The sequence below is a fragment of the Camelus bactrianus genome, chromosome 25 (genome assembly GCF_048773025.1).
Source record: "Camelus bactrianus isolate YW-2024 breed Bactrian camel chromosome 25, ASM4877302v1, whole genome shotgun sequence".
In the NCBI taxonomy this organism is placed as follows: Eukaryota; Metazoa; Chordata; class Mammalia; order Artiodactyla; family Camelidae; genus Camelus; species Camelus bactrianus.
The window spans coordinates 14,491,780-14,507,560 of NC_133563.1; positions in this window are offsets into that span (position 1 = coordinate 14,491,780).

Consider the following 15,781-nt stretch of genomic DNA (forward strand, 5'->3'; position numbering starts at 1 on the left):
TAACACTACTTCAGAAAAGGTGGATTTTTCATTTAAAAAGGTGATAATAATGAGCAAGATACTACCAGGAATACAGTTTGTATGTAACTCTATAGATTTAGCCAACCTGCTACACAGCCCTCCTCCTTGAAAATCAAAATTACTCTTCCTTTAAATCTAAAACAGAATAAATTTCATTTTTCCCTTTCTTTTCAAATCATAGGGAAAAAGAAAGTAAGAATTAGAGAAAAAATGAGAATGGCTTTTATAAGTCATTTGAGTTTCAGTTTCAGGGACATTTTTCTATTTTTTTCCAAAAGGCTAGATACACATAAAAAAATAATAAGAAAAATATGCTGTTCACTGCATCCTGAATCCTCATCTTTCAAACTGGACCTATTTGCGAGTGTCAGTTAGAGCCTGCCAACTGTAGAAGCTGTATTCCTGCTGGAAAGTCCTAGCACGAGAATATTATATTTCTTCTGGAGGGGACCCGTTGCAATTTGCTAATATTCTTAAGGTGAGAGGGCAAATTCAGTTTGCCAACTGTACCCATCAAGTCGGTTTTGGAAGATGTTGACTGGTATTCAGAAAGAGATTTTTTAGATTTCAAATGTTTTCTATTTGTTTGTTTTTTAAAAAATAAATACTCATCCATCAAATGAAAGGGTTAGATTTCCCTTCCTGTTTGGGAAAGAATCTGTTCTTCCCCCCTTTTTGGTGGCAATTCATTATTTTACAAGATTAATCACTGGCCGTAAATCTCCTGTGTCTAAGGTACTTGGCCTGCTCTTTGCTGCATCACTGTAAAATATTAGCAAATCTAATATAACAGATTGTGTCATCTATTGTATGCGTTTTTGAAAGTGGAAGCCAAATGTAAGTAAATTGAGTTGGCTGACTTCTAAGAACCGACTAGTTGTATGAGGTGGTTTAGGCTGAGTACAATCTCAGCCCACCTCCATTCTGCTCTTCAGAAACAAAGTTCTTTAATTACAACCCCCTGTCTGCTAAGAGACTGGTCTTTTTGACCATGAAGGACCATTATGCAGCCTAATGAAATGGAATTTGGAATCTTTCATTTCTTTTTCCTCCACTTCTCAGTGCACAAACAGTTGTATCAGCTATGGCCTCCAAATGCAACTGCTCTGCAGGTGTCCATTCCCTCTAACCCCAATCACGACAGCTCTTCATCAGGTCCAGACTTCTCTCTGTATTTTTGGAAGAGAATAAGGTGTCCCCTTCTTTCTCATATGCCCATTTTCCTTCCTTCCTTCCTTCCTTCCTTCCTTTCTTTCTTTCTTTCTTTCTTTCTTTCTTTCTTTCTTTCTTTCTTTCTTTCTTTCTTTCTTTCTTTCTTTCTTTCTTTCTTCCTTCCTTCCTTCCTTCCTTCCTTCCTTCCTTCCTTCCTTCCTTCCTTCCTTCCTTCCTTCCTTCCTCCCTATCTTTCTTTCTTTCTTTATTTCTTTCTTTCTTTTTTACCAGGCTAACATCTGGTGCAGAGATCACAAACTCAACTAGCTATTCTGGATCAAGTAAGTAATATAAATGAGTAAACTGAGTAGGTGGGGAGTATGGTGAAATACAGATGACATGTCCCATCCAAGTGGGTGGTCACTATTTCAAAATTTTTCACATAAGCATTTAACTTACTAAAGCATAATCTTTCCTTTTTTCAAGAGAAATGGTGTTATCAGTCAAGAGCTAATCAAGAAAACCATACAAATCCAAGTTTTTGTGATACATTCTATTCCAATTTCCACTTATAGCTAACTAACTTAAATTTTTAAAATACATGCATGCCTACATGCATTGTTTACCAATTTAAGTCTGTGGGACTCTAGTTTGTGATAGTGAGGGCCAATAATACCTCTATAGAACAAGTAAATGAACAGAGATAGCCTCTTACAAGATTTTACTGAAGTTACAGTCTCAGCTTCTCAGGACTGTGGAACACATTCAGCCCAGAAACCTCGGGCTATTTAACTTTGTGATCATTCATTTATTTATTCATTTATCCATCAAACATTTACGGAGTGCTTACACTAGGGGAAGGGTATACAGAGAGAAATAAGACCTAGTTCTTGCCTCTAAGAAGCTTGCAAACTACCTAGGGAGTCTGACATATAAACTAAATTAATATGGGTATTAACAGCTTATTATAGGAATTTGTTGAATGCAAAGAGACAAACTGTCACTGCTTTTTAAAAAAAAAAAAAAAAAAACAGTTCTCAAGATTACAGTGCTGATCTGTCTTCCCTCAATCTCCCGTGCCCAGCTCTCCCACCCACCCACTCTTCTATCCTGTGAACTAATTACTGCATATGCTAACAGAGTTGGGTGTATTTGCTGGCTGCTTCACACTCATTAAACTCCATAACTCTGTCAAATTGTGCATGTCAAGAAGCCAGTTATACAGGCTACCCTTTTAGGCACTCTGCATATGTGACTAGGCAAATTAACTCAAGACGGAGAGAAAAAAAGTGTTTCTTGTTGATCTCACTTTTCTCCTCCCGATTTCTCCCTTATTCTCTGCACCCCTTAATCCCCTCAGCTTAATATTCATTTCTCATATAAAAATAGAATATAGCAAAATGCTTGGCAAGACTTTCAGCCACTAGAAAATAATGTAATAAAATTTAGTCTCTCTCAAAAAAAAAATGTGTCATTTTCACTTTGAGATGCAATTAAACTTTCAACCTTGAAATGTAAATAGGTATCCAAATACACTAGGACTGTGGAATGGTGTTAGAATAGAAGGCTTTTCAGATCTTTTAGAATTATTCTCTCACTGTGTAATTTACAGCTGGGTTTTGGGGTCTCTATATAGTTGAAAATCAACAAGTCAAGAGTTTTTATTCATGGGACAGAAGCTATGGACATCCTCTGGAATAAATTTTAAGCTATATTTAAGGAATAGTTGGTGTTAATTGAACATCTTGCATGTTTCAGGTGCTATGTTAGAGGATTTTTGCTGCCTAATTTAATAATTTAATGCTTACAATTACTTATTAGTGTTACCACATTTCCAGGTGAAGAAATAAACTTGGGAATATTAAAATAACCTACGTAAAGTTACACACTACTTAGTGGCAAAGCCAGAGTATAAATGTATGTCCTTCTGACCCTTGGTCCTTGCTCCTCCTGCTAAACCATGCTGTAACTTTAAATTTAAAGCAAACACTAAGTAGATTTTCTCTCACTTAGTCACGATTTTACATGTATAGATCACTTAGTGGCCACCTCATCTTTAAGCCAAAGAAGTAAAGAGCCAGAGAATAATTAACAATTTCAAATACAGTTGTATCTGACCAATTCTTCATGACTGTAGTCTGATTTCAACCATGGTAGAGGCAAAGATATGAGGTAAAAAGCCTATGAATTGCTTTCCCTGGTAATAAGTAGGATTTGGTAATAATTACATTCATAAGATAATATTGGTTATTCTTTTGTAACTGACTGCAGGAATAAACTGGCATCACCAAGACTGAGGAAGAAATATTTGACATATATCCATTTTACAATACAAAGAGACAGATCAACTGTCGGTGTGCTAGTGCTGTTCAGCCTCTCCACGATCGCCCTTGGCCCAGCTGCCTACCTACTCTCACCCACTACACATATCACATGCATTAATTAGTGCATATACTGGAGGAGTTATGTATCTGCTGCATGCTTTACACCCAGTAAGTTTCATTACTCTATCAAATTGTGCCAAGAAGCCAATTACACACCATCTTCTCAGGTTCTCTGATCTACACTGAGGAATGTAGCTTCTACAGTCAACCAGGAGGCTGAAGAGGGTCTGGTGTGGATCAAGATCCCTCCGACCCACTGCCCAATTCCATAAGTCTATACTCAGAACTCTAATAAGATAGGGCCTAGACATCCCTAATGCAAGCACTGAAGGAAGTAGAGAAATAAATATTAAACCTTAATATAGGTTTAATAGGATCAACGGGAAAAAAAAAACCAGGGCAACTTCAGAGCTTGGCTTTTTCCCTATGATTCTGAGTCAATCCCCAACTCAACCTTTTTTCCCAGATCCAAAAACTCTTCCATTCAAGGTTTTACATCACTCCTTGCCCCTATTACTTGCCCATTGATTTGCACTATTTAGAATAAGGTCAGCCACATGATGAGGCCTTGTCTGGTCTCCTTCCTGAATGAGCTCACAGGGATGGGAGAATCAGCTACCTGCCTAGTGTGCCCACGCTTGCTATTGGACATTCCACTTCCAAACTCTGTTGATCTGTGATGGTAAAAGAGACTCTAAATGAAATATTCCCCTGATCTATTCCAGAGCCCCAACCCCCAGCCTTTTGCATACATCCTTGGCCCCTCAAAATTAGAGGTTTTGTATTTTTCCAGAATATTTGTCCATTTGCTTTGTGAAATGATTCTACTTTCTTAAACGGGAGAGTTGTCAATTCCTTGATAGCTTCCCTTAATTTGGTCCTATCATCAGTGGATCTAGCAAAAATTCATGAAAGTTTGTAAGACATGGCTAGTCTTCTTTCAGATTTTACATACAGCATCTCTATTTTTGCATTCCTTTGTTCAATTTGGTTGAGGATTCTATGACATCTGTGTTTGTGCTACCATTTTCCCTGAAGTCTTTCACTGAGATTTCTTCTGTTTCCTTGCTCAGAAAACCATACCCATTCATCTCCATTTCTAAACTTCTGATTAAATTATCAGTTTTCATTAATGGGATTTTCCTGATGCTCCAGGAGGGCTTTTGTGACCAGAAAAATAGTATTTAGAATTACGTAGACTATAAATACTCAGTATAATGAATTTCCCAATTTAAAACTGGAATTTTCTATAAACCAAAACCACAATGAGATATCAACTCACATCTGTCAAATGGCTATCATCAAAAAGTCTACAAATAACAAATGTTGGCAAGGATGTGGAGAAAGGGGAACCATACTACATTGTTGGTGGGATTGTAAATTGATGCAGCAGTATGGAGATTCCTTAAAAAACTAAAAATAAAACTACCATAGGACCCACCAATTCCACTGCTGGTATATATCCAAAGAAAACAAAAACACTAATTTGAAAAGATACATGCACTCCAACGTTCATAGCAACATTATTTACAATAGCCAAGATACGGAATCAACCTCAGTGCCCATCAACAGATGAATGGATGAAGAAGTGGTACATATACACAATGGAGTATTTCTCAGCCATAAAAAAGGATAAAGTTCTGCCATTTGCAACAATATGGATGAAACTTAAGAGCATTATGCTTAGTAAAATGAGTCAGACAAAGAAATTCAGATATTCTATGTTATCACTTATATGTATAATCTAAAAAAATAAAACAAACAGGAACAAATTCATTGATATAAAGAACAAACTAGTGGTTACCAGCACAGAGAGGGGATTGGGGAGGGGCACGATAGGGGTATGGGATTAAGAGACACAAATTACTATGTATAAAATAAATAGCCATCAATGATATATTGTATAGCCCAGGCAAATATAGCCATTATTTTGTAATAATGTTAAATGGAGTATAATTTATAAGAATATTGAATCACTATGTTGTACATCTGAAACTGATATATTGTAAACCAATTATACTTCAATTAAAAAAAGAAAAAAATAGGACACACAAAAAACCTCTCACATGTTGAGAGGAGTACTTCAAGATGAAAGTACACAAAACTCTGATTAAGATGGTAAAACTGTAATTCTATTTTAGAATAGTAAATTAAATAATTGTAGCATAAAGGTTAAAGGAAAAGATAATTTAAAGTAACTATAGCTAGTATAATTTGGTGACCAAATCACAGCATAAAAAGATGATTTGTGAAATTTCCCTTAAGCTTTTAAATTCACTTAAAGATTCTTTTATTTTATCTAGAAATCTAGTAAATTTTATATAAAACAAGAACAAAAATTTTCAGGAAAATCTTTGACCAACTAAATTCTACTTAAACCATTTAATTTATGGACTTAATTGATTTCCCTGAGTATTTTTAACTGCATTTTAGATTAGTATGTATTACTTTCTTTTAAAGAACTTCAAGTGCTTGATCAGACAGATGCACAACACAACTAGGCAAATCCTCCTTGTACACAACTATTTTGAATTAATCTCAAATTCTTTTAAAATATTTCAGTAATCTTTTAAAATTTAGGTGAATTCTCTTAACAATTTTCAGCTTAAAGTAACAAACCTACTATCAATTAATAAAGTCAGAATCACAAGGCTAATCTCTCATATTCTTTAAAATTTCAATTTCTCTTCAACAAACTATATAACAGCATACACAGATTATTCTGAGTTTAACATGAAATGAATTAAAATATGGGTTTGATTTCCTCATTATCTGAATAATACAATTAATAAGATGAACTCAAGAGCTATACATCAAATTCTAAACCCTCCAAAATGAAAATGATGTTCTTTTCAAACAGCAATAAAATGCTGACAAAATGCATTAAGTCACAAAGAAATCCTCAATAAGGTCTACAAAGTGGAATTAAGTAGGCCATGCTATATACCCAAAATATAATAAAATTCAAAATGCAAAAGAATGAATAAAAGGAGACCATTGATTTAGAAATTTAAAACTACCTTCCTAAATAATTATTGGGTGAGAAAAATTAAAACTTTAATAAAGTATTGCTTTTAATAACAATTCTTGATATCAATACATAATCACTTGATAATATCCCTTACTGACCTTCCTTTTTTGCTATTGTTTATCTCTTGATCAATCTTCTTCATCAGTCACTTTAGTACGTAGCTTACTGTTTCCCTCTCCATAACTTATTCTTATCATCTTGGTGAATTTAATTGTATACAGATTAAATCATATAACACCAGGTCTTTCCATTTCTTGACTTCCCAAATTGCAGAGATGGCTTTTTACACAACTAATGAAAGAATTATTTCTTTCTAATTTGCACTGGAAATGCAAAAATGTCCTCATAGTATTATATCAGACATCCCATAATAAGTACTACATTAAGATATAGTTCAAATAGGTTTTATAAGGTTGTCTAACTCTGTCATCTATCTAGCTATTCTATTTTTAACACTGGCTGCTGAAATTACAAGCACTCCTTTAAAAGTGAAATATAAGGAAATGAAACACTGAAATGTAACTACCTAATGTATGAAGAGACTCTTAATGACCATTTGAAAACAAGTACATTAAAAATCCATATGAAAAGATTGGATTTCTAGTGTCACAATAAAACTACTCCAAAATGCAAGCTCCCCAGCTTACGCGATCTCTATTATGCTGGTTGCATAGTGTACATTATTTTATAGTTATTGGCTGATTGATGCAATCAGTCTTGCATGTTGGTTGCACTTGTTTACTTGATGCTTCTAAGAGTGTCTAAGAATAATGATAAAATATTGATAAAGACTTATAAGCACATACATACTCATCTACAAGGAGATAACTATCTAATTGGAGAGAGAAAATCAGCAAAGATAAAGAGATAAGAGAATAAACAACTGATTTATGGTATGACCTTGACTCCAAGTATATGGAGGCACTGTATAGGAATTCCAATAAGCTGTACATATCCACCAACCTATTGTGAATTATCCAAAGGGGAGATTATTTTCTCGTACAAGAAAAAAAATGGTTGTAGGTAAGTGCAGGGCTCGTGCAGTAGCTGCTTGATGTTACCAACATCACAATCTATTTTTCTCTTTATGCTCTGCCATCTTTAGCATTTAGCTTTTATTCCTTTGTTCATTTTATAAACACAAGACACCAATCCCCCTGCAACTTATAGTTCAGGTTCTAGCAAGAAGATGAAAGAGATAAAAACAATACGATTATATCAATAGATGCAGAAAAAGCATTTGACAGATTGCAACATTCTTTCATGATAAGAATTCTCAAGAAACTGGGTACAAAAGGAATGTAATTTAGGCCATCTACAACAAGCACAGTTAATATCATACTCAACAGTGAAAGGCTGAAAGCTCTTTCTCTAAGATTAGAAACAAGACAAGGCTGCTCCATCTCATCACTGCTATTCAACATAGTACTGGAAGTTCTAGCCAGAGCAATTAGGTGAATATCTTACAATTTTATTTGTCAATTATACCTTATTCAAGCTGAAAAATCTATTAGAACTAATAAATAGATTCAGTCAAGTTGCAGACTACAAAATCAATATACAAAATCAATCATGTTTTTATACACTATAATTAAACTACCTGAAAAAGAAATTTTTAAAGAATTCCATTTATAATAGCATCAAAAACAATAAAAATACTTAAAGATAAATTAAACCAAGGAGGTGAAAGATCTCTATACAGAAAACTATAAAACATTGGTAAAAAAAAAATTGAAGTAGACGCAAATAAATGTAAAGATTTTTCATGTTTATGGATCAAAGAATTAATATAGTTAAAATGTCCATGCTACCCAAAACCATCTATAGATTCAATGCAATCTCTATCAAAATTCCAACAGCATTTTTCACAGAAAAAAAATCTTAAAATTTATGTGGAACCACAGAAGACCCTGAATAGCCAAAGTAAGCTTGAGACAAAGGACTCAGCTGCAGGCATTACACTTCCTGATTTCAAACTATATTACAGAGCTACAGTAACCAAATAGTGTGATACTGGCAAAGAAAAGCAGACACATAGGTCAATGAAACAGAATGAAAAGCTCACACATAAACCCCTACATGTACAGTCAACTTACATTTGATGAAAGAGCCAAGAATATTTAATGGGGAAAGAATAGGCTCTTTAATAAATGGTAGGAAAACTTGATATTCACATGCAAAGTAATGAAACTGGACCCCATCTTACACTACTCACAGAAATGAACTCAAAATAGATTAAAGACTGAATGTAAGATATGAAACCATAAAACTCCTAGAGAAAAGCATAGGGAAAACCTCTTTGACATTGGTCTTGGCAATGAGTCTTTTGATATGACGCCAAAAGCACAAGTAATAAAAGCAAAAATTAACAAGTGGGACTACATCAAACCATAAAGTTTCCACACAGGAAAAGAAACAATCAACAAAATGAAAAGGCACTCTGTGGAATGTAAGAAAGTATTGCAAACCATATAGCTAAGGAGTTAGTTAATATCCAAAATATTGAAGGAACTCATATAACTCAAAAGAAAAAAAAAAACCCAAATAATTTGATTAAAAAGTGAATAGACATTTTTTCCAAACAAGACATACAGATTGCCAACAGTTACAAAGGTGCTCAACATCACTAATCATCAGGGAAATGCAAATTAGAACCACAATGAGACATCACCTCATACCTGTCAGAGTGGTTATTATTGAAAAATAAGAGATAACAAGGACTGGCAAGGATGTGGAGAAAAGGGAACTCTGGTGCACTACTGATAGAAATATAAATTGGTACAGCCACTATGGAAAAGAGTATAAAAGCTCCTCAAACAATTAAAAATAAAACTACCATATGATCCAACAATCCTACTCCTAAGCATAAACCGAAGGCATGAAATCTCTATCTGGAAGAGATGTTGCACTCCCATGTACATTGCAGCATTAGCCAAGACATGAAAACAAATTAGTGTCTACCAACAGATGAATGGATAAAGAAAATGTGGTGTATATATACAATGGGATGTTATTTAGCCTTGAGAAAGAAGGAAATCTTGCCATTTGCAACATAAATGAACCTCAAGGGCCTTATGCTAAGTAAAAAAAAAAAAAAAGGCAGAGAAAGACAAATCCTGGTATCACATATATGGAATCTAAAGCTGAACTCATAGAGACAGAAAATAGATTGGTGGTTGCCAGGGGCTGGAGGATTAAGGAAAGGAGATGTTGGTCAAACAAACTTCCAATTATAAAACGAATAAGTTACGGAGATTTAATGTACAGAATGATGATTACAGTTGACTATGTTGTATTTATGCTTGAAAGTTACTAAAAGAGTAGATTTTAATTGTTCTCACTACACACACACACAAATGTATCTATGTGATGTGATAAACATGTTAAGTAATCTTATGGTGATAATCATTTATATAAATTTATATATATAATCATATTGTACACCTTACTTACAAAATGTTATATGTCAGTTATATTTCAATAAGGGTGTAAAACAAAATAAAAGAAGCACCAGAAAAGAAAGGTGATGTCATGGCTGTATCAGGAAAGCAGTTTCTAGAAATTCATTTCTGTCTCACTGTCCAGAATATTATCACTCCTTGCTCCCAAAGAGCTGCACATAACAAAATTGGGATCCTATAAAAAAGAAAAGAAAGGAGAGTTGATGTAAGTAGATGGACATTGGTTTCCACAATACTGAGAGTTGAAAGAGGTGAGAAAATTCTTGGAAATGGTTTCATAGAGAAATTGAAACAAGAGCTTGATTTTAAAAGATAGCAGGAGCTGGATATCCCAAATAAGACAAAAGGGCTGTACTCCAGTGGCATGAACAGCATGACCAAAAGTGGAAGGCAGATTTGAATGACTGGTCTGACATATTCAGAGAACAAATTAAAGTGATGGCTATGCCAGGGAGCAGTGAGAGACCACAGAATGAGTGGAGTGAGTTCAAGTCGTGGAGATCTTTGGCACAAAGGCTTTGGACATGACAAGGAGCATATTAAGGATCTACTGAAAGTGTTGAAGCAAGAAGAATGTGTTTAACTAATAGTTTAAGAAAGCTTTCTGTGGTTGCAGAATGTGGTACAGATTAAAGTGGAAAGAGATTGGATCTATTTGCTTATGAAGTCACTGAATAACATTCAAGTGCTTTCACCACAACAATGACAGTTGTTGCTCAGTTGAAGGTCTTAGAGTTACCTTCACACAAAGTGTTTCCTGACTAATGGTTCACACACTGGCAATCACCCATGACGAGCTCTCAATTCTCCCAGAAAATGTGCTGCTTGTTCTTGAGACTTCACTAATAGTCATTATCAGAACAATGTTGTCACTATATTTTTCAACATATGAGACATTCTCTACCTTGGAATTGTGGCAATTGAGCTTTTGAGAAGGAAATGTAAGTGGTGATTTTTTAAAAAAAACAGGCCATTTTTATTTTGGTCAGCATGTTTGAAGTTAGGTGTTGACAGAATCCATGTGTGGAGAAGTGTGTGAAGACTAATTTTTATGCCAGTGTCCTTTTCAAACACTGTGCATCAAAATCCTGGTTTAATGGCCTGCCTGACTCACTCTCCATTCCTCCCCCATCCTTTTACTCTCCATCCATTGGGCAACTCATATTTTTACAGCAGACTGGAACTGAGCCCCACCCCCAGCTTGAGGACCAATCTTCCTCCCTCCTTTTAGAAGGCAAATTCTAAAACCATAACAAGTAGCTCAATGACTCAACAACTCAGCATGAAGTCAGCTTTGCTTCTGAATATGGTTAACCTTTGAATCCCTTTCTGGTGATGAGGTCCTCACTGTGTTTTCCCTCGTTGAACACCCCATTGTGATTGTCTGGCCCGATGCCCATTCCTTTAGAACTGAGGTCCTACCTGGGTCCCACTGGTCCTCCTGAAGGGCAACATCTTAACTCTGAGTCCCAATGCCCTTCACCCTCTGCCAAGCCTTCCTGATGCTTCTGCTCTTCTTGTTGACATTTATAGCTCTTGCTAGTTACAAAATGCCCAGCAGCTCACCTACCAGTACTTACTTACTCTTATTTCCTGTGACTTAGACTTGACTGGTCTTCTGAGTCAATTCTATTGAACAGCTGACTACAACCCTGACTCAGATTTGTCCTTTATTTTTATAAAGGTTTACATCTCAGAGCTAGTCTTCCAGCCTTTTTTTTTTTTTGTGGAAGGATTTTCCCCTAAAATAGTAATACATTTTTATTCTTTATGTTTTTCCCCCATCATTCTAAGCAAGTAGTATTTCCAGGCCCGTAGTATTTCCAGGCCCGTAGTATTTCCTTGAAGCAGAGAATTTTGCTAAGAAGGCAAAAGCCACTTGAAGAAGATGGCTTGTTTTTATCTTTTGGAAAAACTTACTGAAGAGCTTATTTTAAATATCTTGAATGAATAGAAGAGAGAAATGTGTATTCTGCGGAAATAAGAGGAGAGAGGACCCAGTCCCATCTCGGGAGAGTGCCCTTGGGAACTGACAAGGCCTCAGAGGTTTGTCTGTATGAGTTACCAAGAAACCTCAGCCTGGGAACCCCCAGTGCCTAAGTTTACTGCCCACCAAGTGTGGTATAGATGGGGCGCAGCTGAAGAAAATGAAAGGACCATCCAGCTTGGATTAAGGTATCTCACAAGTAAGCAGTGTGGACTTGTGATGGGAGAGGAAGCAACAAGAATGAGACTGATCATCCTCCAGCCTACTGTGATCGGGTTCAAGGAGGGATTCAGTTTGGTCTTTTTTAAGTAATTCTAGATAACGTAACTATAAATAAGGCACAAACACTGCCTTCAAGAAATTTAAAGATAAATATGGAAAATAAGACCAGGTCATATATATATGTATATATATCATGGTGTGTATATATCATAATATATAACAAAACAACATAACAACATAATATCTGTACCATTAAAGGTGTAAAAAAATTTACCTCTGATTGGAAGATTCAGAAATATCCTTCATAGACCTAAAGAGATTGGTAAAATTTACATAAGCAAAACTTCTCAAATTAGAAAAGAACAAAGAAGTCAAAGCAATATTAAGTGGGAAGTCCATTTGTCTGAAACTTAAAAGGCCTAAAATGTTATGCGAGGTAATAAAGTTATAGATGAAACAGGATGTGCTGACCCTCTGTTCTGCTAACAGAGGGAACAGAATATGCAAAGTAATCAGAAGAACTGTGTTAACAACATAAGAGACTAATTCTAGACAGTAGAGCCATCCAGCACTGTGTCAAGAATTAGCCGGGGCTTAAACACAAACTAGTGAACTCTTCTCTCATCTATAACAAACCAACATAAAATAACATTGGCAATAGCTATATTGTGAGGGCTTCAGTCTGACCTGGCAAAGTTAGACTTAGTAAAAATAGGGATCAGTAGGAGGTCCAAAAATTACAAATAGAAGCTCTCATTGATATACTCAGTATGGACAAAAAACTAACCAAAGCAAATTCATTGCAAAGTTTTCACAGAAAAAAGATCTCAAAAACTGTAAAATAAGTTAATTAAAAAGAATGAAAATGGAAATATTATGAACGTTTAACTATACTGTCTAGAAAATTGATCAAGGAATTAAATTTATTTAGTGCATTTCACTCCTGAAAAATAGTTTCTCAACAAAAATATGTCACCTATGGAATAATTCTGATGAAATTCTCTTCACCAGCACTATGGTGTGAGAATGGAAGCACCATAGGGGTAGGGACTTTGTTTTATTCACTGCTGAGTCATCAGCACTTAACCCAATAGAGGTCTCAGATTTCTATTTCCATTTCATTTCATTCAGCCTACATAGCAATTACTTATTGAGTACTTACTGAGTAAGAAGTCTTCATTAGATGTCCTGGATAGAGCTATGAACAGGAGAGACATCACCTTTGACCTCAGGGGTCTCACCAGGATATCTCCCAAGCATGCTTTGGAATTCTGGGCCCACTTTATGTTCCTCTAGGTCTCAACTAATAAAGCAGAAGCCATCTTCTCCAGCTTCAAGCCTCATGACAAGTAATGTCCACCACAAGGTCTCATAATTGATGTCATCTTTTCCAAATTCTTTTCTCTTTTTTTACTGATGTACAGTATCATATAAGTTACAAGTGTACAATACAGTAATTCATAATTTTTAAAGGTTATATTCCATTTATAGTTATTATAAAATATTGGCTGTATTCCCTGTGCTGTACAATATATCTTTGCAGATTAGTTATTTTATACCTAGTAGTTTATACTTCTTAAGTCCCTACCCCTGTATTGCCCCCCTCTCCCCACTGGTGACCACTAGTTACTCTATAACTACCTGTGAATCTGTTTCATTTTTTTTATATTCACTAGTTAGTTGTATTTTCTAGATTTCATATATAAGTGATATTATACAGTAAACTGGTGGCATTTTAATCTTTTTTTTTCCTCTCTAGGGATGTATTTAGGTACCACTGTGTATCAAATTATTCTGATCCCCAACTTAGTAAAAGTTTGAAAAATGACACTTTACCACAAGTAAATTAGAATTCAGGAGTTAAGTTCAATCTCACTGAGAATGTACATAATTACCTCACACATTCAGAAAGTATGATACTGACTGCTTATAACTTGGCTCATTTTCATAGTTAAAATCAAGGTAATCCTTGTTTCATCTTCCTGTATATTTATCAAAAATGCCCTTTCCTCCATTTCTACCAAAATACAGTTTCTGGACTTGAGAAACGATGAAAAGTCTTTGTCTTCAAACCCTTTGGAGCAGTTACAAAAAGAAACCCATCCTGGGGTCATTGCTGACAACTGTTTAACTACATGACTGTCCCACAAAAGAGAAAATGTCATTGGGTGTGCGTTGCTCTTCAAATCCAAAGTAAAAACAGATTTAAGTTCTACTGAAAATACTCCCCAACCATTTTTGCACAGAGAAAAGTCCTCCTCTGTGTGAACATATTGAGTAGATTTGGATTTCTCAAGCCAGGATTGTAAAGGGTTTGGGTGATGGAGAAAGCAAAGGAGGTTAGGACACCAGTTTTGCCTTCCCATCGTGGACCATCATTCTCTTCCTCACTCTCTCACTGTTGCCCCCATTTCTGCCGTCACCCACTCTTTCCCAAATCCCAGCTCACTCATTTAACACACATTCATGAAGCATGTATATCACTAAGGATGTTTGAATTGAAGGCAAAACACACTTATTCCTCTTCCGGGCCCTTTGTCAAGGGCACCTTGCCATTGTGTGTATGAGAGAACGAGAAGGTGGAGGAGTGCTACAGAGTTCTGGGAAGGACTGTGAGACAGCCTCGGACCTCCAAGTTCACCCATCATGTACGTCAGGGTAGGTCCACAGAACAGCAAAGTGATTTAACAAACCATCCCTTCTCTGTTCTCCTTAATAAATTGCCACATCACAGTGCTTCAAAGACCAGAATATGCTCTTTATTAATCCCATTACCAAGACTCAATCCCTTTAGAGCAAGACCTAAATCCTACCCCAGTTCTGACACAATAGAATTCTCAGAAGCAAAAACTTCACAGGGAAAGAGCAATAAATCAGGACACAGCTCTTCCCAGATTCTTCTCCAGCAAATGTATTTTCCAGGCAAATAGGAACAAGTGGCAAAAAACAAGTGAGCTCAGGTTTCCCTGTGATGTGATTACTACCTTGGGGGAAGGGGAGGAGGGTGGATGGAGAGAAAAATCTGACCCTACCTTGGACTTAAAAAAAAAAAAAAACTGGCATTTTGGCAGTCCATCTACAAGTGCTTTCAGAATGCCAAGTGCACGGTAGAACGCAGCCAGAAACAGAGACCTCCGGTGCCTTGTGATAAGCCACTGTTTCACTCACTCCACTTTTCAATAGTGTCAGGTGAACAGAGCCTTGCGTTGCAACCTTAGAACGGGGAGAACAGTGGCTGCAAGGCAACCAAACACCCTGCTCCACCACGGTGCCGAACTGCCAGGCTGGGGGAGGAGGAGGCCCTGCTTTCTTCTCTTTAAAGAAAGAGCTTGCTACCTTACCTTGTTCTTAACCTTTCCTTTTCTGCTGTATACTCCAGGCATGTTTATCAGTCAGTGGGCCCCGTCAGACCAGCTCAAGCCACACCTTTGCCTGAGCAATTGCACCCTCAGGGGTTTCCAAGGGTGCAGAGCTTGCCTTCTACCTTATCTGTCCTCCCTTTATCCTTTGCAGAGTGTTGGGA